Below are 15,349 nucleotides of genomic sequence, written 5' to 3' on the forward strand. Positions count from 1 at the left end.
AGTGGTAGGTTTCACTACAGGACTGAAGGTCTCACTGTAATCCACACCCTCTTCTTGGCTATAACCTTTTGCAACTAACCGTGCCTTATATCTTGCCACTGAGCCATCAGGATTGGTTTTGATGCGATAGACCCACTTACAGCCGACTAGGTTTTTAGTAGATGGCAAAGGAACTATGGACCAAGTATGCTGAGACTTTAAGGCAGTGATCTCATCTTCCATAGCAGCAACCCATTCTGGAATTTTAATAGCAGACTTGAAAGTAGCAGGTTCTGAAACTTGAACAGATGACTGAATTGTTGCTGAAAAGACCTTCTTCTTATATATTCCACTTTTAGAGCGAGTTTGCATAGGATGCAAACTAACTAAGGGAACTGGAAAGACAACTGACAGATCTTCAGGTTGAAAATCTGGATCATCAGGGAGCAAGGACTGTGTAGAATCTGCAGGTAAGGCAGTGGGTGATGTAAGAGAAGTAGGATATTCCACAAATCCCGAATTAGGAAGTGGTGTGGACAGGTAACACTCTGAGGCAGTAGGAGGGGTAGAAGTTGAACACTCTGAAGCTTGAAGTGGAATAGGTGAAACTACAGTATTATGAGAATTGACCAATGAAGGAAGAACTTGAGGTTGTACTTGTAGTGAAGGGGATGAAATGTGAGATGATGCACTGTTGGATGTAATGATGGAAGAATAAGGAAATGTAGTCTCATCAAATAAAACATGTCTAGACACATAGATTTTGTTGGTAAGAGGATTGAGACAAAGATAGCCTTTATACTGACCTGCATAGCCTATGAATATGCACTGTGAAGTTTTAGGTTGCAGTTTACTGGAATTCAACTGTTTTAAAAGTGGAAAACAAGCACAGCCAAAAATTTTAAGATGGGAGATGGATGGTGAGGTTCCAAACAAGCACTGAAATGGTGATGACATTTGAAGTGTTTGACATGCCATCCTATTTATAAGATAGACAGAAATGGCACAAGCATGAAACCAAAGTTTATGTGGTAAGGATGCTGTTTGAAGGAGAGTGATTGCTGTTTCAAGTATGTGTCTGTGCTTCCGTTCAGCAAGACCATTCTGTTGAGGAGTATAGGGACATGACTTTTGATGAAGTATACCCTTTTGGAGTAAATATTGTTTGAATTTATGACTGGAGTATTCACCCTCACCATCACTTTGAAACACTTTCACAGTGGCAGAAAATTGAGTGATTAGAAAACTGTGAAAATGAACAAAAACACCAAAAACTTCACTTTTATTCATTAATGGGAAAATCCAGGTGAACCTGGTACATTCATCCACAAAACTTACATAAAATTTGTAACCCTCAATGGAAACAGTGGATGAAGGACCCCAAACATCACTATGGATGACCTCTAGAGGATGGACAGTTTTATTTGCAGGAAATAGAAATGGAAGCTTGGCAAATTTGCCTTCCAAACAAGATTGACAGATAGAAGACACATGATCTAAAGACATAGGAATATGGGATTGTTTTAGCATTGCTGAAGTGACAATGTTGGAAGGATGTCCTAATCTTTGGTGCCACAAATTTATTTTGACTTGACTGCCAAGATAGCAGGTTTGTTGCTGAAATGATGCATTGTGCTTTTGTGCTTGAATGATGAGATGTTGTGGAATGTGAAATGGTATTGGATAGAGGCCTTCCCTACACAGCCCCTGAAGAATGATTCTCCCTGTGATCTTGTCCTGGATCCAGAAACAAAATTCATCACAGATAAATTGACATTTGTTATCTTTACATAGCTGATATATGGATAGTAAATGTTGTGATAACTGAGGCACATGTAAGATGTTCTTTAACTCAAAAGCATACTGAGGTGTATGAAGAGTAGTAGAACCTATATGAGAGATTGGCAAACCTGAGCCACTTGCTGTTGTGACTGTATCATTGCCAGAAAAAGATGCTGCAAGATTGAGATTAGAAAGATCTGAAGTCATATGAGAAGTAGCCCCAGTATCAGCAACCCAGAACTGCTCTTGTGGTGCAGAAGGAGAAAATGTAGTGTTCATTGCAGAAAGAGTTGAGGGTGGTGATCTTCCTTGATAAGTGAAGTTGCCTCGATGATAACATTGAACTGCCGTGTGTCCATATTTCCAGCAGATTTGGCACTGCACTTTAGAAGATGGTGCAGATGGAGAAGAGTGTCGTTGAAAGCAATCGGCAGCAATGTGACCTCTTTTGTTGCATATTTGACACGTAGGTACTTCATAACCATGCTCAGGACAAGTGGAGATATGAGGTTTGGCAGGACCAAGGATTCCAGCACTCGAAGTTGAAGGACCTGTGTTGTACTTGGGATTAGAGTGAAAGTTGTTCCTGCCTCTACCTCGTCCTCGAAAGCCATTAAAACTATAGCCACCATTGTAGTGAGAAGAGTGACCACTATAACCAGGAGGTGTTGAACCACCAGTATACACTTGTGACTGAGAGGAACCACTAGAAGAGCCTTCTTGTAGCATGAGAGCTTTGCCTTTGCCAGATGTATTTTGAGCAACCATGGCAGTAACAAAAGACTCTGAGATCGAGTTATTTTCAACGGTTGCTTCCTCAGCCAATAACTGAGACCGAAATTCCTTAAGACTGATGACATTCTCCCTGCCCCTTATAACTGTCCTAAAAGTATTATACTCCGAAGGCAAACCTTTCAGTGCCAATATCACAATATCATCATCCTCAAAGGTGACACCAGCTGCAGAAAGATGATCCCTCACATCTTTAATACGTTGCAGATATGTAGACACTGAGTCATTACCCTTCTTAATGTTTTGCAGCTCCGTTTTTAACTGAAATATACTGGCTTTAGTTACAGTGGAGAACCTATCTTTGAGGCTAATCCACATGTCATTAGAGCTCAAGCACCCAATAACACACGACATAGCTGTGGGAGACAATGTGGCAATGATAAGTTGCATGACTGCACGATCATGCATTTTCCAGATTTGAAACGCATCAGTCTCAACACCTTCAAGTGTAGCATCTTCAACAAATCGAGTAGGACATCGCCTAGTACCATCCACAAAGCCTAAAATGCCATGACTTTCAAGAAGCAATCGAAGTTGATAGTGCCAAACAAGATAATTTGTATCATCAAGTTTAACAGTGACAGAAGTGGACACAGTTGGAATCAGATTCGTGATCGGAGACTGAACTATGGTCAATTGTGCAGCGGTCACCATTGTGTCGCAGAATGTAACAGAGAATCAAGAAATTTACTTGAAGAGATTGAAAGATCAAAGGATGAAGAAGCAGTCACAAGAGTGCAAAAGAAAAGAACACAAATCGAGATCAAGATTCAGAAAGAAATCACCAATACAACATGTAAAGGTTGAGTCATACTTTTCAACAAACACTTGGCGGGCATGATTGCATACACTGTGCAAATAAGATCGATGACAAATACGAAGCCCGGCTCGAAAGATAACAGCAAAAACTTCAATTCAGATCACTACAAACGTCAAAGATCAAGAGCGGAAGCAGTACTTTTCCTCAGAATCCAAGGATCGGCGAAGATACCATGTAAGACTTCATCCTGTGAAGAACATCAATAGAAATTCCTGTGTAATCTAGAGAGAGAAAGAGAAGAATTTAAGAGAGAGAATTGTATCTGAATTATCCTTTTCATATATGATTGAATGAATCTTACAGTACATAATACAAGTATATATATCTTTGACTTTCCTTACTCACTAAGTATTCTACACTAACTGTTTTAACTATCATAACCACCTTATCCCTTCCTCTTTTGACACTTGTCACAATCTAACAATTCTTTATCTTTACATTTTCTGCGTTTTGTTCGTGCAGTTGCGTGCGATAATGCGATGGCAGAGAGGGGTTTTTATTTTGATTCTTGTGCGACCGATTTCCACACCCTCCCAAATTTACGAACTTACGCTCCCAAATTTACGAATTTGCAGTCTTCAATTCCGTGTCTTAATTGTGTATGTTCTCTTAACTTTTTAACAGATGTCTATAAACTTAACTTTTAATTTAACGGTGCTATCTTTTCAAAAGACTAATATAACACATAAAAAGAAATAAAAGAAACACAAAAGGTGCCTAACTCTCCACCAACCCCATAACACTATTGAATTGGTGTTATCACTGTTTAATTTAACGGTGTTATCTTTTTAGGGGATACTGTTGTTTTTCTTTAATTTTTAGTTTTTTCTTCAAATGTTAACACTGTTGAATTGGTATTAAGTTGAAGCATGAGTCACTAAGTTAGAAAGAAGACATGACGAAGACACTAGTTTATGGACATCAGACTCCTAGGCCTTAATTTGTAAATCAGATTAATAGTCTCCGTGGTGATAGAGTATTCAAAGGAAAGTCTATGTAGTAAAAAGATTGCCGAGCTCTTCCAGCGGCTCTACTCCAAGCCCAGCCGTGACGCCTGCTCCCTCGTTTGCAAGCGCTAGCTCGCCCTCAAGCGCCTTAGCAGCACCGCCCTTTGCATTGGCGGCCGACCGGTATATCGATAGCTTATTTGATGGGTTCGTTAGGCAAGTGGGCAAGAAGATTCGCCTACAACAGCTGATGCAGATTCAGAATTGTTATTCTTGGGACTCGACCCAAAGACACATCTGTTCTCAAAGTGCGTGACGTTTCGTGTGCTTGGGCGAGACCTACTCTTATTTTTCAGTTTTGGTTTTCAGTATAAGTATTTTAACTTCATTTCCTCTAGTTATTTGTTTTTGTCGTTATAAATGTTTTTGGAAAAGTATTTCTGTTTTCATTTTCAAGTTGATTCGAGTTTTTGATCTATATGTTAGTACATATCTATTTTGACGTTATCTGGCCTTAAATTATTTTGTGTTTTTGACTTTATATTTTATTAAAGTAAGTTTTCTACTTTTACACTGATGGGGAAAGAAAGTATGAGCCTGGGGGCACGGAAGATGGAATCATTGCAGCCGATTGCGACGGCGTGGCATTTTCCCTTTTGTGTAACCGCTCTTACCTAATATCTTCGTTACATATATGTATATTATTCTTCTTCCTATTTTTGAATATTTTCAGTCTAGTAAGTGATTAAATTTCGAGGACGAAATTATTTTAAATGGGGTAGATTGTTACAACCACCCCCAAATAATTACACCATTTGTTATTTCCACCCCCAGCTGCCACGTGTCAATCATTAAACCTCCCCTCTTTTCCCTCTCTATGTCCCCTCACCCCCGTGACCTTCTTCTTCTTCGTCTCTCTCTCCCGAAGCTCTCTCAACTCTCCCTGTAGCTCTCTCTCTCAACCTCTCGCATCTCTCTCTCCCTGGACTCACTAGAACCTTAGCACCTTCAGGAGAGGCTTGTAGCAAGCCCAGGACCCCTCTGCCCGCGAGATCGAAGACACGGAGCAAAGCTCCGGTGAGCTTTCTTCCTTTTTAAGTAGGGGTAAGTCTCGAATCCCTCATTCTCGTACCTAGCTTAATTTTACGAACTTACCCTCCAAAATTCGATTGTTTGCTGTTGCCAATTCAATGTCTCATTTGTGTTTGCTCTCTAACTTTTTAACAGCGGTCTATAATGTTAACTTTTAATTTAACGGTGCTATCTTTTCAAAAGACTAATTGAAACACCCCAACCCCATTTTATTTAAAAAATTGTTTTAAAGCCTTAATTGGTGAGCCCATGGGGCCCACCTTGTTTTATTTTTATGTTTTCCGGTCTCTTTCTTCTCTCAGTTCTCTCTTCTCCCTCACCTCTCCCATGTCTCTCTCTCGGACCTCATCTCTCTCCCTTGCTGCAACTCCCTCTTCCCCGAGCAACACACTCAGCCTTGCCATCTGCTGAGGACATCACCATCAAAACCTCTGTAGTTTTCTCTCTCCTGTTGTAGAAAGGACGACGAAATCCCACGGTGATTTGGCTGGCGTGCAAGGTATCAGTCTCTTCATCTCATTGAGAAGTACAACTTTCCTTTTTGTTTCACTCAATTTCGTTGAGTATTGAAGAAGTTATACTCAGTTGAATCTTACCCAGTTTCCGGCGACCTCTGAGGCTTTCGAGGCATTTTCCGGCCAAACCACAGCGAGTTAGCCGTCGTGTGAGGTACCTTTATCTTCATCTCTTCAAGGGCTACAACTTTCGTTTTTGTCTCGCTTGATTTCGTTGAGTAGTGACAAAGTTATGGCTGTTTAAAGTTGGGTGGTTTTCCAGCCGAATTTCCGGCCTTCTTCTTCAGCAAAATCAGGCCTCTCAGGCCGTTTAGAAAACCCCACGGGCCTTAAGCCCGTTATATCTCAGCCCAAAACCCCAGCCCGCATCCTTTTTGTTTTTAAAAACCCAAAGGGCCTTGGGCCGGTTTTTGCTAAAGGGCTCAAGCCCAGCCTTTTTTAGCCTTAAGGCTGGCCTCTGTGTGTGTGTGTTGTGTGGGCTGTGCACTGCATGTGCAGCCCGTGTGTGTGTGTGTGTTTGTGGTGTGTGTGTGTGTGTTTGGATTTATAACCACATTTCTTCACCCTAAAACCTTTTAACCCAAAAACGTTAGAATTCCAAAACCCAATAGATCCTAACCTATTTAACCTAAACCCTAATCCGGATTTCAAGCCTAAAACACGTTAGACCTAATTTGACCGTTGACCCTCGGTCAACGTTGACTTTAGGGTTGATTTTTCGGGTTTTCGTCCGGGACCCTCCTTAGGGTAATTCGACGTTCTGAATCCGTTTCCAAAGTCAATCGTTTAAGTATAGTTTGACTAAATGTGCTATTTATGTGCTTAGGGGCAATTATTGTGATGTTTCCGTCTTCGCTAGTGGCGCAGCTTTTGGCAACTAAGTACTGTGAGTGGACCCCTTCTAAAATTACATGATTTTATAGTTCAATTGCATAAATGATTAGCATGCCTACGAATTTATGATCTAATTTATGTGAAGCCTCTTGATTTAATATATTGATTATCGTCTCGTGTTTTTGGTGAGGAATTAATTGTTAGCCTATATTGAGCTATATTTTAATATATCGTATTTTCTATAAAAACCATGAACTGGTAGACTATCTGATAGATGACGATAGGATGCTAGAACATGTTTTTGAACCCCTCTTTATAGTATAAACGATGATCGGTATTTATACTATGAAGTGGTTATTTATGAGAGGCGTAACTATTTGTGCGTACCTAGTAGACACTATGCCGCCTGGGGCGAGAATCTGGTGTTGGCATTTAGGCCGGGAGAAATAATCCCTAGCTACGGGCTGAAGGACATGGAGCAGGCATTGGGCCGGGAGTTGGTAATCTCTGGCTACGGGCGCAGAGACCACGGAGCAGGCATTGGGTCGGGAGTTATATTTATTCAGTGATCTAACTAGCAGCACACCGCGCTTACGAGACGATCTGTGAGACGATTCATGCTTTGGTTTTACACGATGTTTTCCCGCGATATGTCTTTGAGATGTTTTTGGCATGCTAGTGTTTTCAGTAAACCTATCACTTATTATGCTAGTAGTTTTCATTATATAAATTGTGGGGGATAGTACCCTGATAACTGTTTTATTATTATTCTATATAAGAACTTGGTCCACTCACCTTTGTTTTGCGCCCCCATTCAGGATTTAGAATCGAGGCATACAATCCCGGCGTCAAGACACTTCCGCAGCAGCATCTTCGGATCCTCTTGATGTAGGACTTACTTCTTTATTCATTCAATTTTATCTAAATTCTTTTTAGTGACTAGGTTTGGTTGTATGCTCTGAACACGTTCCTAAATTGTTAATTCATTATATTTAAAATTTCTAACCCTTATTTACTTCTTATTCTTAGCTTTTGTATCAATTAATGGCTTTCGTCACCCTCGGGTGTCGGCCAGCACGTGTCTATCCTGGTATTCGGGGAATATCAGGGTCGGGGCGTGTCACTAATATAACAAATAAAAAGACATAAAAGAAAAACAAAAGGTGCCTAACTCTCCACCTACCCAATTACACTATTTAATTGGTGTTATTACTGTTTAATTTAACGGTGTTATCTTTTAAGGGGTACTGTTGTTTTTCTTTAATTTTTTTTTTTTTTAATGTAAACATTGTTGAATTGGTATTAAGTTGAAGCATGTGTCACTAAGTTAGAAAGAAGACATGACGAAGACACTAGTTTATGGACATCAAATTAATAGTCTCCGTGGTGATAGAGTATTTGGAGGATAGTTTATGTAGATCGCTGAGGTCTTCCGACGGCTCAACTCCAACCCCAGCTGTGATGCCTGCTCCCTCGTCTGCAAGCGGTAACTTGCCCTCAAGCGGTTCAGCAACACCGCCCTCTGCATTGGCGCCACCGGCAGCCTAGACCTCGTTGTCGGCCTCCTCACTGCCAATTTCGCAACGTCTGCGCCGTTCACCTTGACGAGCACCTTAACCTTTTGTCGATGAGGCTGCATTTTGTTTGAGAAAATGAATTTCATTGATTAAGAGAATAAAATTACAATGTTGTGGTATGTGTGTGTATATATATATATACACACTCCCAAGGGGCCCACCTATGGAGTTTGTCCACAACCCTCTCCCTTGTCTCTCTCTCTCTCTCTTTCTCTTTATCTCTCTCACTCTCACTTCTCTCCCTTCTCTCTCGGCAAGCACCGAATGGTGCCATGGGGAAAAGCACCACCAGAGAAACCACCCATTTCACCCTATAGACCTCATGAGTTCAAACTCTAGCCCTGTTACGTAGGAAAAACCGAGCCGTGAGACTCTAACTCCAAGCTCCGACGAGAACAAATTTCCCCGACGCGACTTTGAATGATTTTGTAACTTTTCCGGTTTGGGTAAGCCTCAAAACACTCCAAATGCTTATCTTTTCGTCCCTATAGTTCTTTTCTGACCACGTTGTTGTGTTTTGGACATCAAAATACGAAGAAACACCTCGGAGGACTATGTTCAATGGTTGCGTGCTTATCTAGTGGTCACTATACCACCATGGGTGAGGATTATAGTTGTTGGTTGCGGGCTGAGAGAAATAATCTCTGGTTTCGGGCTGAGAGACATGGAGCTGGCATTGGGCCGGGAGAAATAATTTATGGCTACAGGTGCAGAGACATAGAAGGGGGCATTGGGTCGGGAGATATTATTATTGGATACCACTATGTATCACACTATATAGGAGATATGTTTTATGAAGGTTTTATGGCATGCTAGGGTTTTCGGAAAACCTATTACATATTATACTTTTGAATTTCCATAAAACTTTGGTGGTTAGTATGTTGATAAATGTTTTAGTGTGTGTGTGTGCGTGTGTGTATCAAGTTGGTCCACCCATGTTTGTTTTGTGCCCCATCAGGACTTAGAATCACGACGTACAATCTCGATGCAAGGCATTTCCGCTTCGGCAGCTTTGAGTCCTCTCGGTGTAGGACCCATTCCTTTGCTCCTTCAATGTTATATTATTTTCTTTTTAGTGTTTTAGATTAGTTGTATGCTCTGAACACGTTCATCATTTGCATATTAAATATTATTAAATTTATAAGTCTTATATATTTCGGGTTCTCATGCATTCTAATATGGCTTCGTCACCTTTGGGTATTGGCCAGCACGTTCCTACCTTGGTGTTTGGGGAATATCAAGGCCGGGCGTGTCAACATCGAAGATGGAAACCAATATCAGCAAGTAACTGACATATCCATGTAATTTCATCTATATTATTAGCTAAAGACCGATACTCTGCCTCCGTTGAAGAACGAACCACTATTGGTTGCTTCTTAGCACTCCAACTGATGATAGATGAACCCAGGATGAAGTGTGCAACCTGCCAAGTCAGCATCTGAGAAGGCTTTGAGAGATGGAATAGAGCCAGATTTTGTAAACCAAAAACCAATGTCAATGGAACCCCTTAAGATATCGAATGGTCCTTTTGACAGCTTGAAAATGAGACTGCCTTAGACTATGCATGAATTAACTGCAAATGATAAATCTGGCCGAGTCCAAGTAAGATATTGTAATGCACCAACCAAAGGTCGATATCTGCAGGATTACCAAGCAATGGAGAAGAAAGATCCATCTTGGATGTACTAAGTGGGGTAGCACATAGTTTTGCTCCAGCCATGTTAGCCTTCTTTAACACATCCAAGATATACTTAGTTTTTGAAATGAAGATGCCTTTGGAGGATCGCGTGGCTTCAATTCCTAGAAAATAATGAAGTGCACCAAGTTCTTTAATGGGAAAGAGAGAGCTAAGTTAAGAAATAAAATGCTTGCAAGCTGTTGCAGATGGCCCTGTGATAGTAATGTCATCAACGTATATCAGAACAAAGACCATAGGATCCCTTTTGACAAACAATGAATGATCTGATTTGGAACCAGTGAAGCCAAAAGTGTGTAATGCTCCATGGAGTTTGTCATACCATGCTCGGGGAGCCTGTTTAAGACCATATAGGGATTTATGCAATTGAAAAACATGAGTAGGATGAATAGCATCTTCAAAACCAGGCGGCTGTTGCATATAAACAGATTCAGACAATGTCCTACGCAGAAAAGCATTGCTTTCATCTAGTTGACTGAGACTTCAATCAAATTGGGCAGCAAGAGTGAGTAGGAGTCGAATTGTCACATGCTTGGCTACTGGACTAAAAGTCTCAGTATAATCAAGTCATTCTTACTGATGAAAACCTTTGGCAGCTAAGCAAGCTTTGTACTTATCTATGATACCATCAGGTTTTCTTTTAATCCTGAAAACCCACTTACATCCTACAATGTTTTGATGAGCAGTTTTGGGTACTAAGGACTAAGTACCAGTTTGTTGTAAGGCAAGAAACTCCTCCTGCATTGGCTTAACCCAATGTGGATATTTGGAAGCTTGGAGATATGTAGTGGGAACAAATTCATTGGAAAGATAATAAATGAGAAGATGTTTGGTTGCAGAAATGCTTTTGGTTTGTAAATACAAGATTTGGACCTGGTTTGCATAAGATGAGTATTAGTATGAACCGAGTGAAATGTAGGTATAGAAGATATAGGTATAAAGGTTGTTAGAGAAGAGCTACTTGGCAATATAAGAGTGAATCTGTGGTTAAGTGAATGTGAGGTGAGTGGGAATGGTATTGAGAGATGAAACTGCTACTGAGGAAAGAGAGCACTGTGAAGTTGTAATAGTGTGAAAGGGAAAATTGCCTTTATCAAAGATCACATTTCGTGAGATGTATAACTTGTTGGTAGTGAGATCCAAACATTTGTAACCTTTGTGGTTGAGGCTGTAACCAAGGAATACACAGAGCTTGCTTTTGGGATCCAATTTAGACTCAGAGTAAGGTTGCAACCATGGAAAACAACTACACCCAAAAACCTTCAAGGTGGCATAGTTAGGTGATCTGTTGAAGAGACGTTCCCATGGAGACAATCTGGATAGAGTAGGTAATCTATTTATGAGAAACACAGCAGTGGAAAAAACATGATCCTAATAGGTATGAAGGACCTTAGAAACTGTTAAAAGTGTTCTGGCAGTCTCAACTCTGTATATGTGCTTAGGTTCAGCACAACTATTCTGTTGAGGGGCGTATAGATAACTTAGTCAATGATTGATACCTTTCTCAATAAGGAAATTAGAGCATTGAGTGCTAAGATATTCCCCACCATAATATGATCTGAGAGCAACAATTTTAGTATGCAGCAGGTTCTCAACAAGACTTTTGAACTTAACAAAAGTAGGAAACACATCAGATTTATATTGCAAAGATAAAGCCAACAATATTTTGTAAAATCATCTACAAATATGACATAGTATCTGAAATTGTTCGCAGAAATGATAGATGTTGGCCCCCCAAACATCTATGTGAAGTAGCTCCAAAGGCTTACTGGTATGAAAAGTATCTGAAATTGTTCACATAAGTGATAGATGTTGGCCCCCAAACATTTGTGTGAAGTAGCTCCAAACGCTTACTGGTATGACAAGTAACAAAAGCAAATGGCAATCAAGAACTTTTGCTTAAGGCACAACCATTACAGAAATACTTATTGGAATCACTAGAAAAAGAAATACAAGACTTAGTAGCCAACTTATTGAGAATCTTCACTGAATGATGGCCAAGTCTTTGGTGCCAAATATTTCTGGATGCGTTAACAGAAGCACTAAACACATTGTGATTGTGGATCACAAAACTGGAAGGCTGTGGTTGAAATGGATAGAAGGCATCTCTCACAAGACCTTTAAAGAGCATCTTCCTGGAAGAAATATCCTTCACAACGAAATGAAAATGATAAAGATGATAGAACACCAATTGTCAACAAGAAACGGATTTGCAGAAAGCAGATTTTGTTTCAAATCAGGAACATGTAACATATTTTGAAGTTGAAAATTATGATGAGGAGTATTTAATGTAGAAAAACTAAAGTGGAGAATAGGCAAACCTTTAAAGAATGTTGTAAGAATTGGTCATGTGAGTACTAGCACCGGAGTCAACAATCCAAGTAGGTTGATGAGAATGTGTGCTTGCAGCCATAGCAGAATGAGAAGCATTGCTGGAATAATGTGGATTCATGTGCTGGGGACACTCGATTGCATCATGCTCAAACTAGCAACAAATTTGGCATGGAATCCTCCTTCCTGAGAAATTGAAGGATGATCGACCACCACAGTTATAGCGCTGAGAATTGTTGCGAGAAGAATTTGGACAATTGTTGTTAGAACAAAAGTTGTTTCGTCCCTAAATGTTTCTAGGGTTGGAGAAACCACTATCGCCACCACGACCTTGAGAGAAATTATGATCACCACCACGACCTGGAGGATTATGTTGAGCAACAAAAGCTTGAGAAGGTGAAGTAGGAAGAATGCCGGTCGTGGAGTTGTACGCCTGAATTGGCATTGTCGAAGTAGTTTTCTTCCGATTTGTTAGCTGAATCTCTTTATTGAGAAGGAGACCATGCTGCTCATCAAGTGTGGTGGAACCAAGCCGGAATTGTATCGCATCAACAAAAGATTCATACTCTAGTGGTAAATCATGATGTGTGACAGAGGTTAATTCAGAATCCTCAACTGGAGCACCGACATTAGCAAGAACATCAATGATCTCTTCAATTTATTGAAGATATTGAGCAGATGTGGAATCGCCATTCGAAATGCTGTGCAGACATGATTAGAGCTCATGGATGTACAATTGAGACGTCGTCGCAAGGCGTGACTCCAATTTTACCCAAAGCTCTCTGGATGTAGTAACTCCAACAATGTAAGGATGATCGATTTAGAGAACGTGGAATTGATCCAAATGAGGATGTTCTTATCGTTCTCAAACCAATAAACATATGCAAGATTTAGAATTTGATTTCCAACAGCATCAGAGATGAATTGAGATAGAGGGGGCATTGATCCATCAAGAATTCTAGTGAGATTATAGTGAAGGAAGATCGGAGTAAACAACGCACTTAAGGTGAGATAATTGGTCGGAGTCAGCTTGATCGGCACCATGGATCCGATATTCTGGATCATGATTGAAGGTGTGGAAAGAGTATAATTGGAATTTGAGAGAGAATTAGGATGAATTTGTGTTGCCGATTCGGAAGAGGGAGAAGCTGAGGTCGCCATGGGAGAGAGTTAGGGTTTGGCAGTGAAAGCTTAGCGAATAAGCTTAGGAAGGAAGAAAGCTTAGCGAAGAAGCTGGAGAAAGGAAAGTGTGGATTGGATCAAGTCGGTATACAGAAGGTTGGTGATACCATGTTAGAGAAAATGAATTTCATTGATTAAGAGAATAAAATTACAATGTTGTGGTGTGTGTGTATATATATATATACACTCTCACATAACTCTAACATTCTAACCACCTTGCCACCTATACAACAATCTTAACTAATTACTAGTCTAATACAACAATCACAACAAACTAACTAGCTCTAAGTTTTATCACCAATTTAACCTTTAACAATACTATCCTTAACACATTTTGCCAATGGCTCCGACAACAACGTGCTTGATTTGAATAGCTTATAGGACGCCAGTATGACTGCTATCAGCGATAGATTCCCTGGGCTAAAAAATCTGAGCTTAATCTGGTGCTCCAATGCCTCTAGTATCGGTCTAATTTTGATGATAAGTGTAAATTGTTGAAATCATTGGATTTTTTAGAGTTGAATTTGAATGCTTGAAGCCTGCAATTCTTCGTTTGAATACTTAACTAGAAATTATTGGTACATTCCTAAATGGGTTACTTTTGGGGTACTATCTTGCAATCTTATTTTGAATACTACCCCAAACTTTTTTTTGGAACAAACGATATTATTTACACCAATGATGACTACAATCCCCTGATTTTATTTTTTGTTGACCCTAAAAACTATTTGGGCCTAAACACCTTCCCTTGTGTGCCTTTTAGCCATCGACATAATCCATCAGCTAGCTCAATTCACAGTAGTTGTTTTTGTTGTTTAGTTAAGGATTTCTAGAAATCAGAAATTTTTTTTTTTGTTCCCTCATTTATGGCTTGTTAAAAAAAAAAGCACAACCATACTTTTTAAAATTATTATTATTAAATGGATGATTCGAAACTTTTATAATAACTTAGATGAGGAGGGATGTTCGAACCTAACACGCAAGGTAGAAATCAACTTCCAATCTACTAGGATAATGGACCACATGCATTATGCCCAACCTTATAAATATCATGGATTGGTAGCCTTACTCGATAATTTCCTATTAAACGATCTTTGAATCTCAAAAATTGGTAAAATTTATTTATTTTAATACATTCGATATTATCTATACTAAAGGGTCGAAGAATGGCCAAACCTCATAGCGACTAGTAATATTTCTTTTGTTTGAATTCGCCTTTAGTCACATGTATAAGGAAATTTAAATTTCGTTCATTCACTAATCACTCGAGAATCATATTCATAAAGTAATTATCCAAAATTTAAAACAAAACACCAATAAATAATCCAAATACATAGAAAAAGAGTAATGCTAGGGAGGCTAAATTTGTAGACAAAATTTGCAAACCAAATGATGTGTCACCAATAAGGAATGATCACATTTATCCTTTTTTAATTAATAATCCAATCAACAACTTCGATGTCATTTAATTCGCAAAATTGTCTTTAAATTTAGTCTCCCTAAGGACCCTAACATTACTCCATAGAAATTGTTCAAAAACTTGAACCAAATATTAAGAGGGCGTTTAGCCAATAGGGGGAACTCGGACACATGTTGGCCCCTGTTTAAAAGTTTTAATCTTCCATCGGTGTAGATGACTTTTGAAAATAAAAAAACTACATAGTGGTATGTTCGAGATTATCAACTTTAACAAAGTTAGTCTGTATGACTTTACGACATGAATGATACTTAGCAACAACATGAGCAAGTGCTCGGCAAATGCATGACTAATAGTCCTTGGAACCACAACGGTAACATATGTC

At 39.5% G+C, this 15,349-nt stretch overlaps 1 long non-coding RNA gene and 1 pseudogene across 1 annotated transcript; both read left to right on the forward strand.

Annotated features, from left to right (window-relative positions):
- The first annotated feature begins 5,928 nt into the window (after positions 1-5,928).
- Positions 5,929-7,860, forward strand: LOC126587610 (uncharacterized). The gene is made up of 4 exons (XR_007611132.1): positions 5,929-6,081; positions 6,754-6,813; positions 7,580-7,649; positions 7,791-7,860. It is a non-coding gene; the product is annotated as an uncharacterized LOC126587610 (long non-coding RNA).
- A 6,077-nt stretch (positions 7,861-13,937) lies between these two features.
- LOC126584404 (purple acid phosphatase 15-like) overlaps positions 13,938-15,349 on the forward strand; it is a 31,423-nt pseudogene continuing 30,011 nt past the window's right edge.

This window comes from Malus sylvestris, chromosome 10 (genome assembly GCF_916048215.2).
Source record: "Malus sylvestris chromosome 10, drMalSylv7.2, whole genome shotgun sequence".
NCBI lineage: Eukaryota > Viridiplantae > Streptophyta > Magnoliopsida > Rosales > Rosaceae > Malus > Malus sylvestris.